Source organism: Macaca fascicularis, chromosome 2 (assembly GCF_037993035.2).
Source record: "Macaca fascicularis isolate 582-1 chromosome 2, T2T-MFA8v1.1".
NCBI lineage: Eukaryota > Metazoa > Chordata > Mammalia > Primates > Cercopithecidae > Macaca > Macaca fascicularis.
Window position 1 is genome coordinate 23,280,471 of NC_088376.1, and position 12,723 is coordinate 23,293,193.

The 12,723-nt window shown below is 35.3% G+C and overlaps 1 protein-coding gene across 2 annotated transcripts in view; it reads right to left on the bottom strand.

The window, feature by feature from the left end:
- RARB (retinoic acid receptor beta) overlaps positions 1-12,723 on the bottom strand; it is a 771,619-nt gene that overhangs the window by 528,270 nt on the left and 230,626 nt on the right. For both annotated transcript variants that reach the window (XM_015445023.3, XM_005545628.4), the window contains exon 3: positions 10,291-10,342. The gene's annotated coding sequence lies outside the window, so the exon portion shown is untranslated. The remainder of the gene's footprint in view (positions 1-10,290; positions 10,343-12,723) is intronic.

Here is a 12,723-nt window from a genome sequence, read left to right on the forward strand (position 1 = left end):
TCCAACAGCACCTAAGAGTCCTTGATACCAGTGATTTCTAGTTAAGTGTTTATTGAACTGAATTAGAAAAGCGTGTTTAAGTCTGTTCAATTAAGACTTCAAACATCTCTTATAGTCACAGTTATGGGTTAAACTACATACGTGCACTCCCTCTTCCCCCTGCCCTCCCAAAGGATAGGTTTAAGACCTACCCCTCTAAATGTGACCTTATTTGGAAACAGGGTTTGATGCAGATGTAATTAATTCAGATGAGAACACTGGAGTAGGGTGGGCCTCTAGTCTAATATGACTAATGTCTTATAATAAGAGCCATGCAAAGATAGAGACACACAGGGAGAACGCCATGTGCTGGTAAAGGCAGAGATTGGAGTAATTGAGTTGCAAGCCAAGGAACCCAATACATTCCTGCCAAAAAACCAGAAGTTAGGAAGAGCCAAGGAAGGATTCTCCACCACTGGTTTCAGAGAGAGCACGGCCTTGCCTGATACCTTGATTCCAGACTTATAAGCCTCCAGAACAGTCAAGCAACAAATTTCTGTTGTTTTAAGCCACCCAGCTTGTGGCACTTTGTCATGACAGCCCTAGGAAACTACACTCACAATTCAGCCTCACTGTGTAGTTCATATGAGTAATCGGGTCAGATGGGCTCCCCTAATGGAGGCCACACCACAGAATGTACATTTAGTGTCTCAACATTTGTATGTGTGAATATTTGCTACTGAAGGGTCAAGACAGAGTCGACTGTCCCAGCAAAAAGACTGCTCATTCATCTAACTTTCCCTGCCTCCCCCTCCTCTTTCAGATGTGCTTGACATACGCCAGATAAAACGTTGTGACAGTGTATACACAAGGAGCCACAGTACAGTTCCCTCTGAGATTTACAGTGCTCTTGCCTTTACATCCAGGTGGTAGACAGTGAGATGAGGAATTTTTGAGAGAGACATGGGAAGTAAGATCACTCTGGGAAGTTTCCAGAGTTCTCTTGGTGACCTAAGAACTCTATTCTATAGGAAATCATTCCTTGCTTGGGTGGAACGATCCAGCATATAAATTTGGTACGATATATGCCAGTTAATTCAACAAAATGTCAAACTATCTGGGAAAGCCCTTAGAAAAGGTTTACTTTCTGTGTCACCAGGGAACTGAGTGATAGGAAGGAAAGCTCATGAAAATGAGATTTTCTTTAACTTCTGCCTAAAGTGAATAAATCAGTGGGATTTTTCAAGTTCCCTCAGTATCAATGTGTTTATTTCATAAAGCAGGCAAGTATTTATAGACTCCAAAAAAATAAAAAATAAAAATCTTTCTCCTTTCTCCCAGTCCTGCTCTAGCCAAATTGCTTGCTTTCCTCTCTGTCTTCCCTTTCCTTCTTCCTTGCCCTTCTCTTTGCATAGCTATCGGAGAAAAGATTTGTCTGGCAACTGCCCTTACCTCTTTTAAAAACCATGATGAGTATGGGAGGTCTTGACTTCATGAGTTGTTTTTTTTTTTTTTTAGAGGAAGATTTAGTCTCCCTGCCCTGAACTGGGTTTAGGGTAATTGTGTATCTGCTTGGGGGCTGAATGCAATCTCTAGCCTTTTTCATAAAGTTTATGGCCCTATTGCCCCTTTAAAGGTCTCATGTGGCTGATTGATAGGCTCATTTCTGATACTAACCATAAAGAATTGGCCATCCTGAAGATAAGCCGCTCTTCCCCTGAGCATTACAGGAGGGAAAGGCGGGCCGCCATTATAGATGACGCCTCCATTATAGATGGTGCTTCTTGCCTCAATCAGATTCATCGTTCAGCAGCCCAGGCAGTGCTCTGTGCTGAGGGACTACACCATAGGCCACAGAAGCTCAGTCGAGTCCTTTTAGTTAATGGGTACCTAAGGATTAAAACATCATCATGGACAAGTAGAAGAAAGCACTAGCTAACATCCCATTTCATAACTTTTGTTGATTTTCTTTTGGTGTAATTAACCAAAAAAGAAGTTACCAGACTCACAGAATGTGTAATTTAAGCCTTTTTATTTAATTTAGCTATTCCTCAATATTACCCCCTTTTCATTTTCTTAGTTTCCTTCTAAATCTATTTCTTGCCTCCTCAAACTATCTTTCAAATATCATGGGAGAAGTATGGTGATTAGTGATTCTTCTCCAGCTTGTGTATTCTACAAACTAAGATAGGTCAAAATGGAACTTGAACTCTTAGAAAAGAGCAAAGGAAGGAGGAAAAGAGAAGCAGATGAAAGGGGAGAGCAGTTGTGGGTGGGGGAGGTACACTTAGAGTGGGAGAGGGGGACAGATTTTTTGAATGTTGAACTTTAATCCTTAAGGTTTTTTTTTTGGTTTTTTTTTTTTTTTTGGTTTTTTTTTTTTTGAGACAGAGTCTTGCTCTGTCACCTAGGCTGAAATGCAATGGTGCAATCTTGTCTCACTGCAACCTCCACCTCTCCTGGGTTCAAGTGGTTCTCATGCCTTGGCCCAAGTAGCTGGGATTACAGGTGTATGCCACTGTGTGCAGCTAATTTTTGTATTTTAGTAGAGACAGAGTTTTACCATGCCAGCCAGCCTGGTGTCGAACTCCTGACCTCGAGTGATCCACCTGCCTCAGCTTCCCAAAGTGCTGGGATTACAGGCGTGAGCCACCACACCCGGCCAAGATTTAATTTCCTGGGAGAATGGGAGTTAATTTGTTTCTAGCCAAAAACTGTGACACAGATGTTGCAAAAGAACTGATATAACCTCACAGCCTATAAAGTGCAGGAAGCAAAAAGAGAGAAAGACTAGAAGGCAACGGTGGTGAAAGCATAGGAGGAGAAGTGGGTTTGCAAAGGAAGATTTATTCATTCAAATATTTACTGAACACTTTTTATAGGGTAAGTATGGTACTAGGACTAGGGATAACAGATAACATATAGTCAATGCACATAAGGAATCCACGTTTTAAACAATGGAAACATCAGAACTGTACATCAAATAATTAATGAAACATTAAAATGTGATAAAAGGCATGTAGAAATGTTGCTAACACCTCTACATCCACTCCAGTCTGGTTTCTTTCCTGCATCACATCATAAAACAGCTCTTGTCAATGTCTGAACCAATGGACCACTTCCTCCGTCTTGAAGCATTCTTTCCTCATGCTCTCTGTGTATCATATTCTCTAGTTTTCCAACTACTTCTCTGCATCTTTTCAATCTCTTTTGCAAGCTCATTTATTTAAATGTGATTTCATTAAAGTCGGGCCCCATGCTCACTTTCGTTTTTCATACTCTCTTGGGCAGTATCATTCAACCTCTGGCTTCAATTGCCTTTAGTAGGACAAGGGCACTCAAATGACCTCTCCAGGCAGGCTTCCCTCTCTACAACCATGTGTCCACCCATGATCAGCCATATCCTTGCGCTTGGGCCCCTTCTCAATGAGTGTACGTCAGTCTACATCTGCCAGTTAGGATCTATGCATTTCTCAGCTATATGCTTTCAGTGGTTAACATGGTACCAGCACGCAGTAGTAGTTCCCTGCTTACTTCACTGCTGACTGGAACTGAGGCAGGGCTTTGGAGAAGAATGCACAGTACCACTCCCCAGAAGGGGAGTGAATACTGTGAATACGTGATCAGACCGGTGAGCCAAGATATAGGAGAACAGCTTTTCAGATGATAACTTATTACATGAGGTTTACCTAAGATGAGGACAAAGGAGTATAATATGGCAATTAACAAAGATAATTTTTATTTTATTTTTCTGGGGTTTTTTTTTTTTTTGTATTTTTGGAATTTTCTACAATGTTTATATACTATTTTTGTAATTGGAGATTTTTTCAAAAATGTAAACTTCTTTGGAAATCTGCCTGATGATAGGGTAAGAGAGAGAAAGATGTGTGCATGTGTGTGTGCATGTGTGTGTACATATGCATATGCACATATACACTCAGAGTCAGGAGAGTAAAATGTCAAAGGTGACTGACATAGGAGTAGGAGTTCTAGAAGTTGAAACTCCTGGATTTGCCCAAATTGCCTTTATTCCTAAGTAACGTTTAGGTAAGAATAGGGAACAGATTATTAACTCAAATGACCTGTTACTCTTGATTTTCAAGTATTAAAAACAGAAAAATATTTATGGATAATAAATTTGATAGTAACATGTGCTCTCCTGAATTTTAACTCAGTCCATAATCTTTACTGATGAGTATAGACACTGACATTCTAGTCACCCAATTCAAGTCATCAAAATAAACAACCTTTTATGAAAATGAAAACTGAATATTACATTGGAGAAATGGAAAGCATGTTTTATCAAAGGCAATTTGTTTATGATCTGACAGACTTGAAAAATACAAGGAAATTATTTGTCTCTCACATTAAAATGAAAGGGCAGCAGCTTCTTTAGACACCACAGTAATAAGGGAATCTTGGGGTATTTAGAAAAAAAATCTGTTTATTCTACATGCTGAATATTCTATCTAAATTCATCTTCTTTGCATTTGCTGAAATAAAATTGCACATTTCTGCACTAGTTAAAGAAAGCAATACCACTTTCTTTAAAAATATATTCATTTTTGGTAAAAGAGAGTCATCCACAGAAAGCAATACCACTTTCTTTAAAAATATATTCATTCTTGGTAAAAGAGAGTCATCCACAGAACAACCACAAAGGTCATCAAAGTGTTAAAATCACAAGATACACCAGGTAACAGTGGCTTCCTTCTCCATCAGAATCAGAGCCAATGGCCACCATTGCCTTCCTTCTATGCGTGAGCCCTCTGACATCATTCTTCATGTGTGTGACCCATAACCTGGGTTAGTGTAGAGCATTTGCATTCCAGATTCTCAGATATGGTACAAAGTGTCATCCAACTACACATTTATTTGAAGGACTTTTAGTCTCTGCTCTCTGTGATAAGAAAAAGAGTCATGAATTCTGTTCATACTTTGAGTGGAACAATCGTATCTTTATCTTGGTTAGCGTTTTTAAATGATCACATATATAGCAACAGAAGACTTTACTAGAATATGTGGCACATCTAGCGAAAACACTTTTACAGTGCTTGAATCAGTATCACACTATCAGAACTATAGTCACTGCTGCTTGTATACTTCAAAGATTAATTTATTCTATTAAAAAAGTTTAAAATTATCCTCTACCAGAACATCTTCAGATTTTTCAATGCACTGTCTAGAGGAAAAGCAGAGTTAGTAACCTGATAGTTTTTAACACTAATATTTCAGAGAGCTTGAGTTTTACTAAAGTGATATAGTGATATTTCTTCCTACTTGATATAGGAAGAAATGATATACAAAACAGGAGAATCTCAGGTTGTTTGCAAGGAGTTTTAATAACTAAGGTAATAACGATTTTTTAAAAAATTCCACAATATTGTAGAAGTGACCCCAAAAACTGAAAAAACAAATGAAGTTCTAGAGTAGGGTTTCAAAGGAAGCAGACTTAACCAATCTAAAAGTCCCGAGGTGTGCCAGGTAATAGTGACTTCCTTCTCCATCAGGATCAGAGCCAATAGCCATCATTGCCTTACTCCTCTGCATGAGCTCTCTGACATCATTCTCCGTGTGCGTGGCCCACATAAGCTGGGTTAGTGTAGGGCATTTGCATCCCAGATTCTTTGCTTTCTTCCTGTTCAACTAAATGAACCTCATGGATTATGACATTTGATCACTACCCTTTGTATCTAACAGCATCAATGAGTAGAACGCTTCTGAGGCCTGGGAAAGCTGACCCATATGGGATTAGTCTGGAATTCAGATTGTGGGGCTCTGAGTCTAGTGGAATAGAGAGACACAGAGCTCTGTTATTTTCTAGCTACATGGTCTCAGAACGTTAGTTTCCTAAAAACATAGTTTGAAAAAACCGCACTTCCTTCTAGTATTATTAACTCCCTGTTTTCCCTACCTACATTTCACAATAGCACTGGGTGAAGTTGACCCCTTTCATGGATGTTTTTTCCACCCTCTTGGGATAATTAGCTACATGAACCATAAATGTCTCTTGGTAATACTGTAAGAAAGTTTCAGTGAGCACTAAGCAGGAGTTCTTTTTTGGATAACTTACAACTGTATGTGAAAAAGACATTTAAAAATGCTATTTTTGATTGCTGATGTCATGGACATTGGCAAGAATATTGAAGCTGTATATCAAAAAGATATTTTGGGGATAAATCAGCATAAGAATAAAATAGAGCGATCATAAAATTGAGAGATCTCTTTTGTATCAAAGTATATTTATGAGATAATATTTCAACTGAAATGGAGAAAAAATGGAAATCTATTGCCATTATATTACTATTTTGTTGAGATGGCAATCTTATAATGAAATCTAAAATTCCAGTTCTCATATCCTAAAGTGGATGCCTGCTTGCTTTAATCTTGGTTATCAGTATATCACTAAAGCAATCATCAAAATTAGCTTTGGCGTTTTTACAATAAGGCAAGCTAGGTTCTATCTACCCACTGCCCCGCATCTTCCTTAACTTTTGTAATCCCTTCTCTGTCTCTATGGCTGCCCTGAGAATAAAAGTTCAAAAATATTCAACTGCAATCAGAAATGAAGAGATCATTTGAATCTGGCATTTGGTAAAGTCTTCCCTGAGTCTTGGTAAGTCACAAAGTCCTGCTTAATTCTGTCTGGCTCTCCTAAGCCACAACTTCTGAGACTCTTAGTGATATGGAGTAAGAGGAGCTAACAGTGCTTTTCTTATCTCGAAACTGAGTCTGAAAATATAACCCGTGGTAACCCTGTGCAAGACCCTAACATCCCAAGGTCTGTTTCCTCATTTTTAACAAAAAATAAAAATACAAATTATCTCAAACTACAAGGCCTACAGACCCCTTTGAACCTCAAGATTTTATGACTGTGGTAGTCTTTAAGTTGTTTCTTAAACTTTAGTTAGTCAGATTCCACCGGCATACATTTTGCCCTGTTGGAAGCATTTTTCACGCACATTTATTTCATGTTTTTTTGTTTTTTACTATATGTGCATTTAAAAATTGACAAATTATGACACTGCCATAAATACTAAATTGGCTTCACTTACTTTAAATAGAAGGTAGCCCATAAAAAGAAATAGGATGGAAAGCAAACAATGTAATTGAGTTCAAGTTAGATGGCGCGGCTTGAGGAAAGCTCTGGGTCTCAAATCTGATCTCTCTCAGTTACAAAGAGATACAGAAGACATAACACCTTCAAACCACTTTTCTTATCAAGAGAATCAGAAGTTTTAAAGCAGAATTGAGAGGGGAATAAAATAATTTCCTCAAAATGCAATTTGTATGATTTAAATCATTGCAGGTACCACCATTGGTATAGATTCTATTATATTTGCCGGGAAAACTTCTGTGGCTATTCAAAAGGTAGTGTTACATCTTTAGTCACAACTCCAGACAGCTGAAGCACTGATACCCTTTATTATTCCTTGTCTCTAAGAAGCATCTCAGAAGTTGTCCTAAGTTACACAGTTCTCATCTGAAAAGTCAAAAGAGAGTTTCACCAACTCTGAGTTGTATGACTCAAGTTTCATCATTCCTAGTTTTGAACATGTGCATTAAAAAAAAAAACCCTTTGAGACATGATTCACATACTCTAAAATTCACCTATTTAAAATGTACAATTGAATGATTCCCATATATTCACAGAATTTTGCAACTATCACAATGGTCTAATTTGATAACATTTTTATTTTCCCCAAAAAGCAATCCTACACTTATTAGCAATAACTCCCCATCTCACCTCTACTGGCCCCAAACATAGGCAACCAATAAGCTACTTTCTGTCCCTAAACATTTGCATATTCCGGACATTTCTTGTAGATGTGGAATCAGACAATATGTGTTCTTTTGCACTGGCTTCTTTCACTTAGCATAGTGTTCTCAAGGTTTATCCAGGTTATAGCACGTATCAATACTTATATTTCATTATGTTGACATATCATGATTTCAGCAGGCTTTTATTTTCTGTTATAATGCACAGTGAGCATTTTCAACATGTATCATGTGAACTTAAGTCATCTTGTAGAATATTTTCTGAGAAGTGAGACAATTGGGTTACAGAATGTCTGTAATTAAAATTTTAATAGATATTGGCCAATTTTATGCTAGAAAAAGTTATTTCATGCTATAGTCCCACCTACAAGGAATAAGAGTAGAGATTTCCTATAGCTTTGCCATTGCTGGCTGTTATCAAGGCTACATTTTGTCAATAAAAGGCAAAACACAAAATACAGCTTTTATATGTATTTAAATATTAGTGTGCTTGAACACTTTTTTCATTTTCTTCATTGGCCATTGCTATCTCTTCTGAGAATATCCAGTTCATGTAATCTATTTTCCCACCGAATTATTTATATTATTTTAATGGATTTATTGATATAAACACATTCCATTTTCATTTACAAAAATGCTTTAGCTTCATTTACCTTTTGCCATAAAGATATTTTATACTTCTATATTCTTGTTTCCCATCATTGATTCTTGATTCTACTATTATTTTCTCAAGTTGAAAACCACTTTTATTCTATATTAAATTTCAATATTTAGAGTTTTTCCAGATGTGCTGTTCTATTGATTTCACTCTTTACTCTTATGCCAGTGCCAAACTGTTTTAATTACTTAAACTTTAGTAGAGTATATGCTGTGTTATTAAGTTGGGTAAGTTCTTTTTTCAAAAATTCATATACTTATTCTAAGAAATGAACATTAACTTGAATCACTTTTTCCCTCTAAATTGTAAACCATCGTCATTATTAATACTTAACTAGTATAAAACACCTTTCTCTCCAAAATATAAAATTTAGTGGATCAATATATTGGTATTAAACTGCAACAATAAATTAGAATTATTCCAGCTTACATTTAAGTTTAGATAAAAGCGGCTAGCTCTGAATAAAAAGCAACAGCAAAACAAAATACCAAGAAAGCTGTCTGTGTTCAAATCTTAAAGTACTCAACGGAATGTATAACTACACCAAGCAGAGAAGAAAACAAAGTTACAAAATCATAAAAAATACATTAAGTTCAAAATCAATTAGAGAAAAGCAATTAAGTTATTTGGAACTGCTATAGATTGAACTTACCCAGTAGATACACTGGAAGATTAAATAAAAATATGATTATAATAAGAGAAATTTATAGTTAAGCCGCATCACATCAATTCCTTATTTTCTCCTAGTACACTTGGATATGTTTACCTTTGCTATTATTTGTATGTACATATTTATCTTTCCCCCAAAATATAATGAAGGAAATGATGAATAAATGAAATTTTATTTTCACTGTAATTAGATTTTCCCTCTAAAAAGTCTTCTATCTTTTTTGAAATCACTATGAAATAAACTATAATGTTTCCCTTATTGCAAAAGTTCCAGGCCAAGTATGTTAATCCTTTCTCAGGAAATCTCAGGACCATTCTGGTAATAGTTATGTCTACACAACCTTTGCCAACAGTTTGAAACACGACTTTTAAGGGGATCCATATGATGTACGTCTTTGACTTGTTGAGACACAGTAAATTTGGCCACTTCTTCCTTATTCAAATGCTTCATCTATGTGAGTACATAAATTCTGCTTTTACCCCATCCCAAAAGAAAGAGAATTTTCTTACCTACTAACAGATAAATTACATAAATTATTTCATTTAATCTTCAAAACAACCCTGCAATCTGGGTATCAGTACTCACACTCTGCTCATGAAGCCTGCGAGTCTACCTACCTTCACCAAGGTCATGGCTAACACTGGAAACTCAAATCCAGTTCCTGCCATCTACATCTATGATAAACACTGTATTTCTCCTTCAGCTTCATTGTTTTCTAAATCAACTTAATTTTTTTCCTTCTGTATTTCAAGAATTAGCAAACTACAATCTGCAGGACAAATGTTGCCTGCTGTTAGTGGAATGTAGTCACACCACTTGTTTACATATTGACCAGAGCTGTTTTTGCAACCCAACAGCAGGGTTGAGTATGTGACAGAAGCTGTAGGGTCCACAAAGCCTAAGTATTCACTATCTAGCCCCCTATAGTTTGCAACCCTCTGCTGTATACCATCCAAGTGTTAGAGAGAAAATAAGACATTGTGTCTCTACAAAATATACATAAAAGAACAATTTGTAGAACCATTTTTATGTATGATTCCACTTTTTGAAAAAATAAAAATAATGGTTTTTATGTGTATATAATAAGTACTTTCAAAATTCATATGCCAAACTGCAGTTATATATGAAGTGCTAGATTATGGAGAACTTCCATGTTTTTCAAAATATTTGTTCGAATGTATTTACTTTTTCTTTCATTACTTACCAGGTATGGGTCTCAGGGAAAGTTACTTCATCTCCGCAGTACTCTGTTTTATCTGTAAAATAAGTGGCTGGATAAGACAGTCTTCCAAATCCTGTTCAATTCTAACATTCTATCACTGTATTTAACACTGCTACCCAATTTTCTTATATAATTTAATTTTGATAACTATTTTAATAGGGAAAGATATTTGCCAGGGATCCCAAACTTAAGATTTTCCATTTACCATTTCTAGTAGAATGTCATTTTCACCGACAACTCACTTCTTTCAGATTCTGTCAAGGTAAACTCTTTCAAGAGAAAAGTCACAGGCATTCTAAGGTACAACCATATTTACCAACCTAAGAATATATTTCTCATCAGAGATTACAGCAAACTCTGATTTGTGGGGGACAAAGAATTCTCTGCCCTGATTTTGCTTGCTTTTATTTAAATAGGAGCTTTTGTTGTTCCCATTCTATTACTTGTATTCTCTTGTAATTTGTTGATTTGCTTCTGTAAACAGCATCACCTTGAACTTTGTCTCCACAATGCTCATATCCTAGAAGCTCCCATTTCCTCTAAATTTGATTTTGTTTCTAGTTTTATTTTTAAAGCAGCATTACAAATCTTAAAGCATCATTAAATATGTATTCTAATTTCACATGAAATATAAAGTACAGAACATGGTTTTTTAGTCATTTTATGACTACTAAAATGACAAAAGTTAAAAATCAAAACAAGTACCTAGTAAAAGTGAGGTATGGTGAGAGTGGACATGTCTCCAGCTAGTGGAAGTCTGTATCAGTATGGTTTTTTTTTTCAGGGGATATTTTTCATCACATATCCAAAGACTCAGGAGTTTAACCAAGCAATTTTACTTTTAGGAATGTGCCCTGAGGAAATAATTAAAAGCAAGGAAAGAGATAGACATCCAAGTATTTATAAAAATGAAAAACTGAAAACAAATGTACATAAATAGTGCCTTAGGTTAACTCACTGAGATGCAACAATGTAATTAAATACTATGCGGCCACTAAAATTATATTATAAAAAATGTAAAATATTATGGGAAAAGTCTCGTTCCAAAATGTGGAAAATGGTTGTAAAATAATGTGTATAGTTAGATTTCTTGTACTAATGCACATGTATAAATATTTATGCATGTGTTAGAAAGTGACTGGGATACTGGCCAAGACGTTAATACTGGTTATCTCTTGGTGGTAGAATTATGGGTAAAAATTTCTTTGGAGTTTTTTTGTAACTTTCAAGTTTTCTACATTGATTGCATATTTTATTACCATAAGAATTATTTAGAAGCTATAAATTACAAATATAAAAATTTTCAAATGTCTAGATTATATTCACTCATAGGGACCTATCAAACCTAGATAGAACCAATCATTTTACTAATTCAAAAATCATGTCATTTTAATGGAATCCAACAAATTTTTGATCAATTGCATAACCAATTGGTTGGTTTTTGTTTATATAGGAGAAAATTAAATTAGTAATAATGAACAATAAAGAAAATAATACAATAAGATCATCTACCCCACTCATGCCCCTCTTATTCTTATCTTAGGACACTGGGTGTTTTTAATTTCAAAGATTTTACTTTAATAAGTTGTAGTAACTGTACTTATTTGCTTTTTACTTGGTATTGGATATGCCCATCAAAGCTTCATGAAGGCATGGATTATATCTTACTGGTTGATTTAGTACAGATTTCACATTTGTTCAATGGGCAGAGATAAAAGAACATAACTGTGTAAGCTTTATACAATCTGAAAACCGAAAGTCATTACATTGGTCAGTTCCTTTAACCTATAAAGACCCATGGTTGGCAAAATGTTCCCTGAATTTCACCACTTGGAGTTTATACAACCCAACCACACAAAAGCAAAGCATACTATATCAACATCCCGGATATTTATGAAAATCAAGACCATTAATCTTTATGACTGAGGGAAAGTTAACCTTCTTTACCTATACTGCCATTATTTAATTTTATGCCTTTAAAAGATTACATCTGATAAATCAGCCATAATCACAACTTTGAACTCCAAATATAATTAACCAAATGGCAACCCAGTGCCATTTAGGTGAAAGTTAATGGACAGTAAGTTTATGCTCTAAAGTCAATTTTTATAACCTAAGCAAAGTGGAAGTGCAGTACATAATTCAATATTCATTTGGGCAGTATCAGGAGGGGAATAGTTTAATTCAGGATAAAGAATCAAATATAATGATAATTGTTCAGAAGTATATCTTTGTATCACAATTCTATATACATCATTTTTATTTAAGTAATAATTCAATCTCTTTAAGAGCTCTTTTAGAGGACTTTATAGGTCAAGTTCTAAATACACTTTCGATGGTTAAAAAATTCAATTTATTTTAAAATGATAGTTTAGCTTTCTCAATCATTTGGAATAGTCCTTTTCTAGTAAGTCT